At 44.8% G+C, this 14,460-nt stretch overlaps 2 protein-coding genes across 5 annotated transcripts in view; both read right to left on the reverse strand.

Moving 5' to 3' along the window:
• The window catches only part of Ptprg (protein tyrosine phosphatase, receptor type, G), a 683,913-nt gene that overhangs the window by 600,370 nt on the left and 69,083 nt on the right, over positions 1–14,460 (reverse strand). The gene's annotated exons all lie outside the window — the stretch shown is intronic.
• The window catches only part of LOC120097096 (uncharacterized), a 99,430-nt gene that overhangs the window by 64,574 nt on the left and 20,396 nt on the right, over positions 1–14,460 (reverse strand). The window contains exon 1 of the mRNA XM_063274845.1: positions 1–14,460. This exon is cut by the window's left edge and continues 20,695 nt beyond it; it is cut by the window's right edge and continues 20,396 nt beyond it. The gene's annotated coding sequence lies outside the window, so the exon portion shown is untranslated.

Consider the following 14,460-nt stretch of genomic DNA (forward strand, 5'->3'; position numbering starts at 1 on the left):
CAGATCACTTCAATACATATGTTACAAGCACATACAACAAAATGCGGGTCAAGCACACCTCTGTACTATGAGGTGGTCTTAGAACACCCGTCTCTTTGAGTCAGTCTTCCTCAAAGCTACCTTGCCTATCTTTTATACACAGTTGGCCTTCCCTGCCCACAGATTTCACTTCCTCAGATCCACCCAGCCAGAGATGGAAAATAACTTAGTAAAGTCAGAAAGCTGTGCCTGTAACAAATATGGAGACTTTTCTCCTTGTCACTATTTATTAAACAATAAGGAATAACTATTTCTCTAGACTGATGTGGTAATCTATGGTATACAGAAGGATGTTTATCAGGTATCTGTAAACACCTCAGTAAGGGCTTTCTGGAGCAATGCCCAACAGATTCCAAGGCCTACATCTTCTAATAAACTGCTCAATAGTGAATATGTTGGCTAGCATACCTTTTACCCCCGCCCCCACGATATCCAGTGATCATGTTGGAAACTTCCCTTATACAACAGCCGTCCCTACACTGACAAATGAGAGATGAATACTTCTGGAGCTCTTCTCAACTAGAAGCCACTTGCACCACAGGAAGAACAGTATGGAGAGACTGCTGTATGCAGTGCTGGTGGGTGACAAAACTTTCCCTTCAGAGACAGAACACACATGTCTACCCACCCCAGACAGGGAGTCCATGACAGACCAAAGTATGAGTTTTATTAGGGTTACTTATAGGAGTACGGGTAAAGACTTACATAAGCAGAAATGACTCAGGGACACCAGCATGGGTGACAGCTGAAGCACACTGCACAGCATCAAGGCAGCTCAACAGATGGGAGAGTCGTCTTCCCAAGTGACTTTGTTGTTCTAAACCTCATTAGCTTGGCTGTTTTCTGTTTCTTCCATGCAGATGGTTCCACCTCAAGTGTTGGTCTTTGCAGCTTGGCTCTCTGAGAATCTTCTTTTGCAGCTTTTACTGCTTAGTCTAGCAGGAAGGGGCCTGGTGGATCTGATCAGTTTCAGGAACTTCCTGAAGCTATTTTGGACTATTTACCTTCCCTGCTTAAGGCATCTCAGGGCAGGATGGAATGAATGTTTCAAGCTTGGAGGAAACTATTACACGTACATACACTCAAAATATTTTCAACACCTTGATATGTAGAAAGTGCTCAAGTTCAACCTCAGAGCCAACAAACCCAGGGAAGGTCAGTTCCCAACTGACCCATTAACCTTGCCTGGACACAGCTCCACCATGTGCAGAGATCAGGTTTGTTCACAACAGCATGCTGACAGCCAGCACAGGAGTGTATATTATTGACAGTGGAACACAAAAATAAATGACAAATTTTAGTGAGCTTCAAGCCAGAGGGGGTTTGATTTCTTCTGCTGGGAGTAAAAGCCAATACTAAGAAGTTAGTCAACTAGACCCCACCAAGACACCAGATGGCCTGGGAAGTTTTTTTTTTTTTTCTTTTTTAGCTTACAGCCAACACACCCATCTGGTAGCATATAGAAATTATGTTTTTCCTGAGAGGAGAGAAAGAGAGGAAAGGAGAGAAAGAGAGAGAATGTATCCAAATCCACCCATATAATTGAGGTTGATAAACAGGGCTCTGAAAGCGTAGGCAGAGAGGAAAGAAATATAAGCACACAGAGAGATGAAGGCATAATTTATCTGAGCCATTAGAATCAGCAGCATCATATAAACTTTTTACTAGACAACTCCATGGCAAAAAATATAGGTTCAAATTGCTGAATCATTGTTCAGATGTAAATGGGATTCCTAAAACTTTTATGGGTAGTTAAAATTAGTTTACAATATAAAGTAAACAAGAAAAGCCAGCTGTAAAGCCAAACCATGGGGAAAGACCCTTCCAACTGCATGCATCCTGCTGAGAAGAGTTACAACAACACAAGCATCTAGAAATGATGGCGTTAATCAATTTTAACATCAAACTTGGCTGTGCTTGATGATAAAAATGTTAATTTAATTTGATTAAATGTTCACACTAGTGTTGGAAACCATTTACTTCATGGGGGAAAAAGAGAGTCGCTAGTGAGAGGCACATGGGCTCAAACACAAATGTCTTCCTCCCACAGTCACCACCCAAGATCCTGCAGACATCCTCATGAAAGCCACCGATGTATCCAGTGGTTGGGTCATGAGTGCATGCTAATAAAGCCAGGTGACAAATTTCCCTTCTGGCCAGGGTTCAATCAGGAGGGTTTGGGTTTTGGGGTGTTTGTTGCTGTTGTGTTGTTGTTGTTGTTGTTGCTGCTGCTGTTGTTTCTTTCTTTTCTGGATGCATCTCCACAGTTTAGAACAGAGAACTCTCTACCCTGCCTTTTGAACACAGAAGTCTTGTATTACATACTTCCAGCACTGATCCCTGTGTGGTAAGTGTGGATTCAGTAGTACCCAGCATGCACCTGAAATTTTCGGGATTGCGGGACACGGAGCACCCGCCCTCAGTTGGCTTCCTTGACTCCGTTTTGTAATCTCTGTGCATTGAAAGATAAGTTTCTCACAAGCACGCCTGGCTGTGGCCCCCATCCTTTCATTCTCTGCTCATACAGGGACAAACCAAATTAAAGCAGAGTTCTCCATGTTCCTTTTCCTTTTGGGAAGACGAGGGAAAGATTAATAACAGAAGTGAGATGCCAGAGGAGTTCCACATTGTTCAGTAGCAGCTCGCAATGTGCACACTGGGATTTTCCAGCCGCCATCTGTGAAAGTTGTGTTGTCTATTGAGATGTGGTTTCACTCTGTAACCCAGGTTCATCTTGAACCTGCTTTCAGACCTCTGCCTCCATTTCCCAAGGGCTAGGCTGGACCCAGGATAAAAGGAGCTCTCCACTGCCTGACCTTGAAAAGCCAACCAGAACATGGTTGCTATAATGGACCTCAGGATGCAAAAGGAGCTCCAAACTCCAGACTTAGGCTCTACCAGCCCCACACCCTCTCATCACTCACAGCATCTTAGACAAACAACAGAAACTTTCTGGTCATCCACACAATATGATAATTGGCTTCTAAGGCAGCCATTGGTATACACAAAGCACTCTGCCCTACCTAACACAGGAAATTCTGCAGAACTCCTCCCAAGATCCAGGTGCCTCCAATATGAGAGCAGGTTGGATTCATGGGTGGTAATTTGGCCTCAAAGGTCACTATCTCCAGAATGGTATCATAGCTTTCACAAAAGCAACTGAGACCGGAAGGTACTAGCAGCCATTTTACATTTAGACATGTTGCTGGTATAGCTATCTAGTGTAAGCCAACTAGAACTCGGCTGACAATGGACGTGGGGAGGGGCTGTGAGTCAGCACAAAATGGCTGACACCTGTGGGATGATGTCACAGGTGAGGCAGGTACAAGATAGAATGAGGCCTGTCATTGGGTGAGAAGGAAGGATGGGCGGGAGAAAAGTTTGAAGGAAGAGGAGAGACAGGAGGGATGGAGAGGGCAGTCATGGTGGAGACAAAATGGAAGCTGGCGTTAAGATTCCGCTGTGTGTATTTACAGGTTGTTATTAATATTCTTAAGGGATGGATGTGTACTAGGTTTTGTGTGTTTAGGTGGGCAATTATATCTTATCAATTGGATCTAAGGTTATTGTGTTGTGTGTTCCTTCATGTAGCAATTTAAGTGTAAGAAAGTGTGAGGCGGCTGGTCTGGGCCGCCACCGAGTTGGGATGTGTGTTTCTGGCATGGAAACCTGCCTTGGGAACTAGATAGGCAGAGAGATTGCTGCCAGGCTCAGAGAGAGGCCTTCAGCAGTGTGATATGGGATGGAGCGGAGCGGGTGAGAGGCTTTGCTGACTGAGAATTAAGATGTCCAGCAGATATCTTGGGGCACTGCGGCGGTGGACCTAGTGGGGGATTAAAGACAGTATTTTTATTTTGTATAATTTTACAACAACAGACACCCGATATCCATCGAACCCCAAGAGTAAACCCTGATGAAACCTGTTATGTAACCATACCTGGCAGAACGACACCTTTGTGAGGGTTCTGAATAAATATGGCCTTGAGGTCAGAGCCCTTTGCCTTTGCCATCCTGCTTGTGTATACCATGTAACCTGTGCCCTTCTGTGTGGCTGCATGTGCGTTGGTGCCTACCAGCCGGGAATGAATACAGTAGGTCTTATTTGTCCAAGTCTCCTCGCAATCTCTTCAACCTCCCAGACCCTCTTCCTTTCCTGGCATCTGAACATGGACCTCCCAACACAAACTTGAGCTCATCTGCCCTCTGACCTCTGCCATGAAAGGCAGGATGAAGCAAAGCAGTCCCACGTTAAAGCAGGGAACAGCTTTCCCCAAAATAACCAGCTTCTGACAAGTTGACCTTGGAGAAACACATTTCTATTTAAATTTTAGTCCTAACAGGTATTCTCTTAAAGCGGCAGAAACAAAGCCCCTTGGTTTTTCTTAACATTGGTAGTCTAATCAACTATTAAAATGCACACATTATTATAGTTGCTTTGCTTATGGTATTTTAGATAGAGTCTCCCTATGTTGACTAAGCTAGTCTCAAAATCACTATATAGCCTGGGCCAGTCCCAAACTCAATCTTCCTGCTTTATCTACTGAGTGATGAGATCATAATAGGCACACACACACACACACACACACACACACACACACCATGCCTGGCAATATTTAATTTTTAGATCTGTGAAGGCAGGCTAAGGAAAAGCCATTCCCTTTTTGCTTTTTCATGTAAGAAATTGCATCGTCGGGGTTGGGGATTTAGCTCAGTGGTAGAGCGCTTGCCTAGGAAGCGCAAGGCCCTGGGTTCGGTCCCCAGCTCCGGAAAAAAAAAAAAAAAAAAAAGAAAGAAATTGCATCGTCACAGATTAGCAATCCACATTGGAGCCATACTAACCAGTGCCTGTCAGCATCCTTTCTCTTCCTGTTAGGATGCTTAAATACACTAGGAACAGGGCAGACACTCTTGTGGGTGAACATAATGCTCTGCCCCACTCCTTGGGGGTCTCAGGGAAGACACTCAAAGGGATGGTTAGGGAATGAGTGTTCTGAGGCTGAGAGGCACACAGGAGCAGGCCCTCCCTGAGTGCATTAGCCAGGGAGCTACTTCCCCCCCAACACCCTTCCCTTAGTGGTGTTAACAAGTGTTTGTGGATCAAGGTGGATGAATTGAGCAGTTCGAAGGGGTATCATTCAGCAATAGGCTCTGTCACTTCCTTGCTGGTTTTCATTGTTAATGGTAATGGATATTGGTCCTTGGAAACTGGGATTGAATCTCAGCACATGAGGGAATTCGAGGAAGGAACAGGGACCCAGAACTTCTAGAAACTAGGAGTTCCCCCTGCAACTCAGTTCTGAGATCCTGTGAGTGGAACCAGATAACAAGAGTAAAGCATCCACAGTTAACATTAATGTCTTCCCTAGCAGAGTCCATTAGTCTTACAATAGTTCCTTTGTTATGATATTCCCAGGTTAGCGTGCACAGGGTGTCATTATACAAATACTGAGTCCCATTTTTGAAGTTGTGAAATATTCTAGGAATTCGGGCATGATACAGGCAAGAGGACAGACAGCAGAAAGGTCATGGATGATTCCAAGAAAGTAAAAATAAGTCAGCAGACTCTACTGGCCCCACAAGGTCATAGTCAGGGTCACTTTACCAGGGAAACATCTCCAGGCATTGAGTAGAGCCAACATTAAGGGCTGCCTTACCGATGTAATGACACGAGCTAGCTCTGTAGGCATCAGGGCTGGAGCGTCTAACTTTGCCCCTTACTGAGCTGAATGTATCTAAACTGGTTAATTATATGCCCTGTGAATCCATTTCCTTCTCTAGAGAAATAACAACATCAGCCCTTCACTGGGGAGTCGTTAAGAAATTAGACGGTATGCACAAGGTGTTGAGTACAAAGCCAAGCGGGTTTGAAAGCTACAATTACTGTTTTGAGAAAATTAATCCAGACAAAGCAGTAAGAGAGACAAAATGAAAGACAAGAAGACCTGTTCATAAGCTGCCAATTCAGTGGTCATATGCCTTGGGAACGGCAGCTTCCTATATACTTACCATATGATCTAGCAATTACACTCAAGAGTACTCATCTCAGATAAATGGAAACTGAAATTTACTCTAAAGCCTGTAAACTGATGTTCCTAGTAGCTTTGTAAGCACCCCAAACAGATTAAAAAAAACTAATGTCCATCAAGAGTTGAATGGTTAAAAAAACCATGTTACAACCATAGTTTAGAGTATTAGTAAACGATAAAAAGGAGTAAGTGACTCGCACGGGTTAAAGGACTCATGATGAGTGAAGAAAGCCAATCCCCGAAGGTTAAATACTGTGTGGTTACACTTAAATAAATCTTGAGATGACAGCCACTTAGCTAATGACAGAAATTAGAACGGGGAGAGATGGGGCTGTAAAGGAGCATATGGGGGTCTCTGTAATTCATCTTGACTGTGGTGGAGGATGTATGCATCCAAAAACCATATCTGCATATCAACAACATGTACACATGTGTGTGCATGGTAAACTAATGAAACCCTAATGGAGTCTGTGAATCCAACACTGCTGATTTCCAGGTTCCGATATTACATTGGAATGACGTCAGTGAGAGGCTGGGTCAGGAATATGGGACTTCCAGCACATAACCCAACCTTCTCTGGGGATGTGTATTCCAACTTGAGTATTTCTGGATGTGCAATTCCTCCAAGAGTTTTTGGAGAAATAGGGGCAATTCAATAAAGAATCAGACTCGGGGTAGAGGATGGCTCAGTGGTTAAGAACAATGGCTCCCCTCACAGAGGAACTAGCTTTGGTTCCCAGCACCCACACGTCTGCTCACAACAGTCTGTAACTCCAGTCCCAGGAATCTCATGTCCTCTTCTAGTCTCCATGAGCACCAGGCACACAAACGGTGCAGGTGTACATGTAAGAAAACACTCTCCTAAACTAAAAGTTCAACCATTAACAGCATGTGTCCCTCCAGCAGAAGATCCAGCTTCAGTTCCCAATCCCAACATGGCAGATAGTAATCATCTGTACCTCCAGTTTCAAAGGATCCAATGCCCTTTCCTGACCTCCACGGGCACGACCTGCACATGCTACAGAGAGAGATACATGCCGGCAAAACGCCCACACACACAAAAAAGGAAATGAGCCTCTTTTTTTTTTTTTTTTTTTTTGGTTCTTTTTTTCGGAGCTGGGGACTGAACCCAGGGCCTTGCGCTTCCTAGGCAAGCGCTCTACCACTGAGCTAAATCCCCAGCCCCAATGAGCCACTTTTTAAACAATAAAATGAGTCAGGCATGGTGGCACTCATCTTTAATTCCAGCACTTGGAAGGCAAAGTCAGTCTAGCTGACAAACTGAGTTCCAGGACAGTCAAAGCTATACAGTATGACCCTGCCTTAGAAGACAGACAGACGACAGACAGACAGACAGCATATTAATAATAAAATATTTTAATGCAAGAATTGCCATGGCTACAGCTATACTTCATGAATTGACTCCTCCACACAGGTTTTTACTTGTATAAAGCAGAAAGGAGCTCACAGCTCTTCCCAAAGTCACTGAGGGTTTAGCAAGTCTGGAACTGGCATTCTAGCCACAAGGCAAGTAAACTATGTCTTTCCTAAAGTAGCAGGTGGCTCAGCTCCCAGGATTAAGGCCCAAGCAAGATTATGAACTGACAAAACTAGAGCCTAATGGAACGCACTGTCTGTCCATCAATAAAGTTCTGCTGGAACTCGGCAATGCTCATTAGTTTCCATGAAGTGTGAGTGCTTCCACCCAGTATAGCTGGGGTGAGTGGATCCAGCAGAGACCGCTTATCCTACACCAAAGTATTTCCTGCCAGTCCCTGGGCAGAAATACTTCACAGCCCTGGGGCTGGCTAACCAAGATCAAATACCAGAGAAGAGCTCCTGCTCTTCTCAATAAGGAGCAGCCACTGCCAAAAATGCCTTTCCTCTCTTAGTAGAACTTACCACCCATTCCAAAACTGGGGCAGATGCATGTGACTGGTGGAGAGCTAGTCATATGGCCCAAGACTTAGCTGCAAGGGAGGCTGAAAATCTAAACGGCATATATTCTACCACATTTGCCAAGACTCAAAGCAGGCAAGGACGAATGCAGAAGAGGGTCTCTGACAGCAGAGAGGCAAAAGACACAGAGACTGTAGTCAGACCCAACAAGCACAATGCAAATGAGCTGGACATTGCTGTCCATACTCTAACACCAAGCTCCCGCCTAATCTGTCTGGTTAAAGGTATTAATCTTTGTCAATATTTGCTAGGCCCACATTTCTATTTCCGTACAATCATCTTTTAGTTCTCTTTCTTACCTTCTATACTATATATTTATCCCTGGGCTGAAAGGGCTTAGATTCCTTTCTAATACTCTTAGTTTGCTAGGAGGTAACATGGTAGCCAATCAGAGCCTTTTTAATTGTATGTGATTATGATAAAGTCAATTTTAAAAGAAAGATGCAGCCAAGCCACCCTAATATGCTAGGACCTTTCTGTAAGAAAATGGATTTTGTTGACTATAAAGTCACACCTTCCTGCTCCTAGGGCTAACTCAAATGTCTTGCCTGACCAAAGTTCCACCTATCTGAAGCTTATGAGTAACTAGAGATGAGGAGGTGGGGTAGATTTCAATTACTGTAGAGATTCTCTCATTCTTAACATCTCTCTCAAGTTCTATAGAATTCTCTGTCTCCTGGGGGTACTGCACCCTGACACAAGCTGAAAACTTCTGGCTCATAGATGTATTCCAGATAACAGCCACCAACACGTTTCCAATTGAGACAGACACAGAACTGATTGGAGGGAGGAGACGAATGAAAGACACACATCATTAGACAACAGAATGGAGCTGAGTCACAGAAGATCCAAGTCCAAGGCACCTCATAAGTGCCTTGAAAAATACATAAAAATTACACTGGTGTGTGTGTGTGTGTGTGTGTGTGTGTGTGTGTGTGTGTGTGTGTGTGTGTTGAATCAAAGGCCAGAGAAGAGCGCTCAGTCACTCTGCCTCATTTCATTGAGACAAGATCTATCACTAAACCTTGCACTGGGCTGGTACCAAGTGAACCCAACAGCTACCTTGTGTCCATCCTACTGCACTGTCTATGCACAGTTGCACTAGGCTTTTATTTTGTGTGTATGTGTGTGTGTGTGTGTGTGTGTGTGTGTGTGTGTGTGTGAGAGAGAGAGAGAGAGAGAGAGAGAGAGAGAGAGAGAAAGAGAGAGAATTTATATGCAGGAACATAAAGAGACCAGATGAGGGCCTCAGATCCCCTGGAGCTGGAATCATAGGGTCATAGGTAGTCTTAAGCCGACGTCTGAATGCTGGGAACCAACCCAGGACCCTGAACAAAAGCAGTGAGTGTCCTTCACTGCCGACCCTTTTCTCCAACCCCAACGTCAGCATTACACCTGGGTGCTGGTCATCTGAACTCTGCTCCTTGAGACTGCAGGGTGAATGTTCTCTCGCTCTGACCCTGCTCTCCTGCCCTTACTCTTCACTTCTGCTTGGCTGCCTCAGGTTCTCCCTGGGTTACTACCCTTCACGAGGTTCCTGCCCCACCCCCTCCAAGAAACAAGACTGTCACAAAGCATCACACACCCTTGGCTTATGGGAAGTGGGATCTCCCATATGAAGGTCACAACAATTTCATAGGAAGATTTCTAGATGCATGAAGGAAATAAAACCCAAACTTGAAGGAAACGAAATTCAAAACCTAAAGTTAACTTCGGCACGTCTGCCAAAAATGATTTTTTTCAGACCTGACAAGACAGAGGCCTGACACAGCAGGTGACACCTCTTTATCAGCTCCAAGAACTACAGGGCACATAATTAGCACCCAATTAGTTATTAATAACTTAATATTCACACATCTGCTGAAACTCTCTGAGGTGCACTGAGTAATTTCAATGTGATTACGATCATCGTCTCTGTCAGGGTAGGTGCTGTATAAATAATGAATTTGTTTCCAGAGTCTGGAGGGGGGTAGACTGGAAAGCTCATCTGGTTCCAGCCTGAAAACGACAAAGGGTCACATGGGGGGAGGGGTTAAACCCAACAGTTGCAAGACTTAGATTCAAGTTAGATATCATAGTATACGTCCATCTAAGCATTCGAAGACTTTGTTGGCTTTCGGCTACATACGACCATTGTGTTGGATGCCAGCGGGCCACTGTGGTTGGTCAATAGGGAGCTAAGGTTAGGGGAAGTTGAGTTCAAGACCAGCCAAGATTCCGTACAATCCAAAGACTGGAGTTATACTTGGCAGTAGATGTAAAAGCCCTAGGCTATACCCGCCCTCCCTGCCCCATCACCAAATTTAAAAAATTTAAAAAGCTAGTATATCAAGAATCACTGTTTATAAAGATGATAACATATATCATCTGAGCTTCTCGTCATTCTAAACAAGTATACGTGTATTACTTTATTGCTTCATTTAAGGTAACTATCCTCTCTTTAAGGTGGATCCCTACTGTTACTAATAACTCACAAAGGAAGAAACCCAGGGTGGTGGTTTGACTAAGCCTAGCCCAGGGAGTAACGCTATTAGGCGACATGGCCTTGTTGGGTGAGGTGTGTCACTGTGGGCTTGGGCTTTAAGACCCTTGTCCTAGCTGCCAGCCTCCTGGCAACCTTCAGATGAAGATGTAGAACTCCCAGCCGCTCCTGCACCATGCCTTCCTGGTTGCTGCCATGCCCCTGCCTTGATGATACTGGACTGACCTTCTGAACCCACAAGCCGGCCCCAATTAAATGTTGTCCTTATGCCTTGGTCATGGCGTCTGTTCACAGCAATAAAACCCTGACTAAGACACCCAGGCTCATGTAATTTGCCTACACGTTTCATGAGGCCCAGACAGGACATAAACTGAGTTCTCTCTACACTGCTGCCATTGCCCTTGAGCACACCACCATGGGCCTGTTAACTTCTTTCCTCCAAGGACTCATGCAAGACCCACACGGAGGGCTGGAAAGATGGCTCAGCACTAGGAGTGCTTGCTGCTCTTACAGAGACCCTGAACTCAGTTCCCACAACCACCTGTAAATCCAGCTACAGGAGAGTCCAGTGTCTCCACAGGCAGCTGCACTAGTGGGCATGTGCCCACAAAGAGACACACACATACATAACATTTTAAAGGAACTCCTCCCCGTGGACAGGCTTCCACAAGATTGACGGCCCTAAATGCTCAGCCCGTTTGGCCAGACCTGGCGAACCTCTTGCTTTCACTGTTCACTGTTGAGGTTTTAGACAAGTTACTTTGTCTCCACATCATCTGGCTCTCGTTTTCACATTAAAGCTCTCGAACAGGTCTTAAAGTGCAACCCCCCCACCCCCAGCTACCTGCTTTCCAAACAAACATCCCTCTGTGTTGGCACTGGCTGGGTAACCCTTATCTGAAAGGGCTGGGCGAGAAGAGCTTCTGATTTGGGTCCTTTTCGGATCATGAAACATTTGTATATGCATAATGGGATGTGTGTGGGAAAGGAGCCAAGTCTAAACTTGAACGGTGTTTCAGCACAGGTCACACACTACTTCATTTCCTTCAGTCCTCTCTGTGCACCTGCACCTCAGCTGTGATCGGCATAAGGGGACAGGTGTGGAATTTTCCACTCCCCAGTGTCAAGCCAGCTCAGAAAGTTTCAGCTTCCCGATTTTCAGATTTGAGAAGCTTGACTTCTAACAAGCATCCCTTATCCACACGGGGAACCTGACTCTGGAGCACACAGAAACCCGAAGCAATGACATACGATGTCTATATTTCAAGGATGGGATCGTCTCGAGGCTGGAAGGGAACGACGAGAGAAAACAGAACTGCCCTGTGTGTTCAACACAAAACATATTCCGGTGACAGATCTAAACTACACCACAGCTGGCTACACTCAAGCTGCCCAAATCAACCAAAGCATTAGACGGTGGTAATGACTCCTATTAGATTTGTTCATGGCCTGGGAAAATGGCCTAAGAGCTAGCCTCCCATGCTCAGATCCCCAGAATCCAGGTAAAAAGTGAGGTGCTGTGCAAACACCTATAATCCCAGACATGGAAAGATGGGAGGAAGGCGGATCCCTGAAAGCTCAATGGCTTAGCTGCCTACGTGGTTAAGTTCCAGCCAATGACAGAGCTTGTCTCAAAACAAAGGGTGGAGGAACCCTGAAGAACGACACCGGAAGTGGTCCTATGACCTCCAAACACAGCACGGGGCTCCGCACACTTTACATGGACAGACGAGCTCTTGTAAAAACTCATGGCATGCACAGCCATTTCTCTAAATTTGCATAAACTGCACTACATAGGCGTCTCCTGCCAGTCTGTCTATAGCAGTCCAGGTTTACAAACAAAACTTCATCTTCTCCCTGACAAATGGCAAAGCATCAGGACTCGTTTTTAGTGTGATCAATGTCCACCTTAGCTTACAGAGGTAGCTTAAATACGCTACACAGGCATACTCAGGAATGGCTGGATCTTCGCTGCCCATTTCTCCTAAGAATACTCCCTTGAAGATTGCAGGCATCAAAGACAATTTTATGAATATTTGTGAGCATCCGGACAGTTTTTGGAAGAATACGAAACAGCCAGAAATAGGAGCTAGAGCATTAGCTCGGAAGTTAAGAGTGTATAGTGCTCTTCCAGACATGGTGGCTTGACTCCCTGTGTCTACATCAGTAGCCCATGACCTCCAACTCCAGTTCCGATGGCTCCCACACCCTCTTCTGGAGGCCACACGCACCTGCATTCACATGCACAAGCAGACAGGCTTATTCAAGAAGGAAATGGAATCCTTACGCACGAGGTAAGTGTGGCTTCTAAGTGAAGCATGAGCAAATGCCGTCTGAAGCACTGTATAAATAGCAACTTAACACTTCCAAGGAATTTATTTTTAAGGAAAGAAGGATATGACTTGAGATTTAGTTAGAAAGATTTCATCACCGAACTCATTATCACATCCAAAATCGTAAGCACCATTTACTTAACAATAAGGAAAGAGCTAAGCAAAATCGGGGCACAAGCATTAAATCAACATTCCTCTAAAGTCGATTCTAACGGTTTCAGAAGAGTATTTAATGGCCTGCGACAGCTCTCAGAGGAAAGAGATCAATGCAATAACAGGCAGATGACACAGGCTTAAAGGAGAATTCACTTCCATTTTAAAAGCAGGGTGATGTGAATGTGCACGCTCACACACAGTTAGTAAGACATTCGAAGCATTTACTTTACCTGTATTTATTACAAAGGACATATGTGGTTTTATAGTACAAAAGCAATAGAGGCTTTGCTGCCGACGACACCTTGCCAAATTGCCCTCCTCTTTTAATTTTCAACTACAGAAAACGTCTAACATGCATTATGAGACAGCACAGAGAAGCCCAAGCCATGACCTCATGACCTGTCTCACATGATAAACTCACGCTAATCCTGCTTCCCAAAACACACCTGGTCTCCTTCTACAGTCTGAAGTGAACCTGCCACAGCCATTCAGAAACACGTGAGAGAGGAACTTTAAAAACTAACAACACACTATTATGATACAACTTTTTTAAAAAAGTCAACAGACACTCCGGTTAGGGTTCAGATCACCGAATACACTCTTTGCTCCCTTACTAGATCAGGGTGAGGACCAGACTGGTGTGCTGATCGGTGTTGATGGTCAACTTGACAAGATCTAGAATCACCTAGGAGACGCACCCTGGGCATGGCTGGAGGAACTACGGCATTATGGCTGGAGGAACTATGGTATTATCTTAACTGAGGTGGGCAGACTCACTGGAAGCTCAACATCATCCCACAGGCTGGGGACCCGGGCTAGAAAAAGGGAAACTTTGAACAGAGTGGTAGCATGCATCTGTTTCCTGATGATGGAAACATGTGACCAGCGGCCTTACTTTTTAGCTGACACATCTTCCTGCCATGGTGGACACCCCTTCAACCTGTGAGGCACAGCGAAGCCTTCCTTCCTTGTTGGCTACTTTGCTACAAGACACGTTACTAATGTATCGAGTCTGCGTCTAGATCCTTCCACCCAGAGGCTTGTCTCCAGCTCTTGTTTATCCCCTTTGCCATTACGTGTCACAATTAGACAGTGTCCGGGTGGTGTGAAAAGCCTCTCACTTCCCTGTGATGGTTGTTTGAGGTGGCTCACTGCCAAGGTAACTTACACCCGACCAATGGAACTGGTCAGGTGGTTTTTGTAAGGCAACTTCTTTGGAAATAATCCTCTATTTTTACAGCTTTGTTCCTTAGAATAGTTTCATGGAGGAAAACGTGTCTTCTTCTTAATTAAAAACAGGGTTGTGTTTTTACTTTTATTTTTAGGGGGGTTGGGTAGAGATGGAATCCAAGCTTTACATATACTACTACAGAGCTATGATCCCATACCAAGAATTATTATTACTTTCCTCTGAGATAGATTCTTGTTATATGGTCTGTCCTTGAACTGATTCTCCTGCCGCAGC

The sequence above is a fragment of the Rattus norvegicus genome, chromosome 15, assembly GCF_036323735.1.
Source record: "Rattus norvegicus strain BN/NHsdMcwi chromosome 15, GRCr8, whole genome shotgun sequence".
Classification (NCBI taxonomy): Eukaryota; Metazoa; Chordata; class Mammalia; order Rodentia; family Muridae; genus Rattus; species Rattus norvegicus.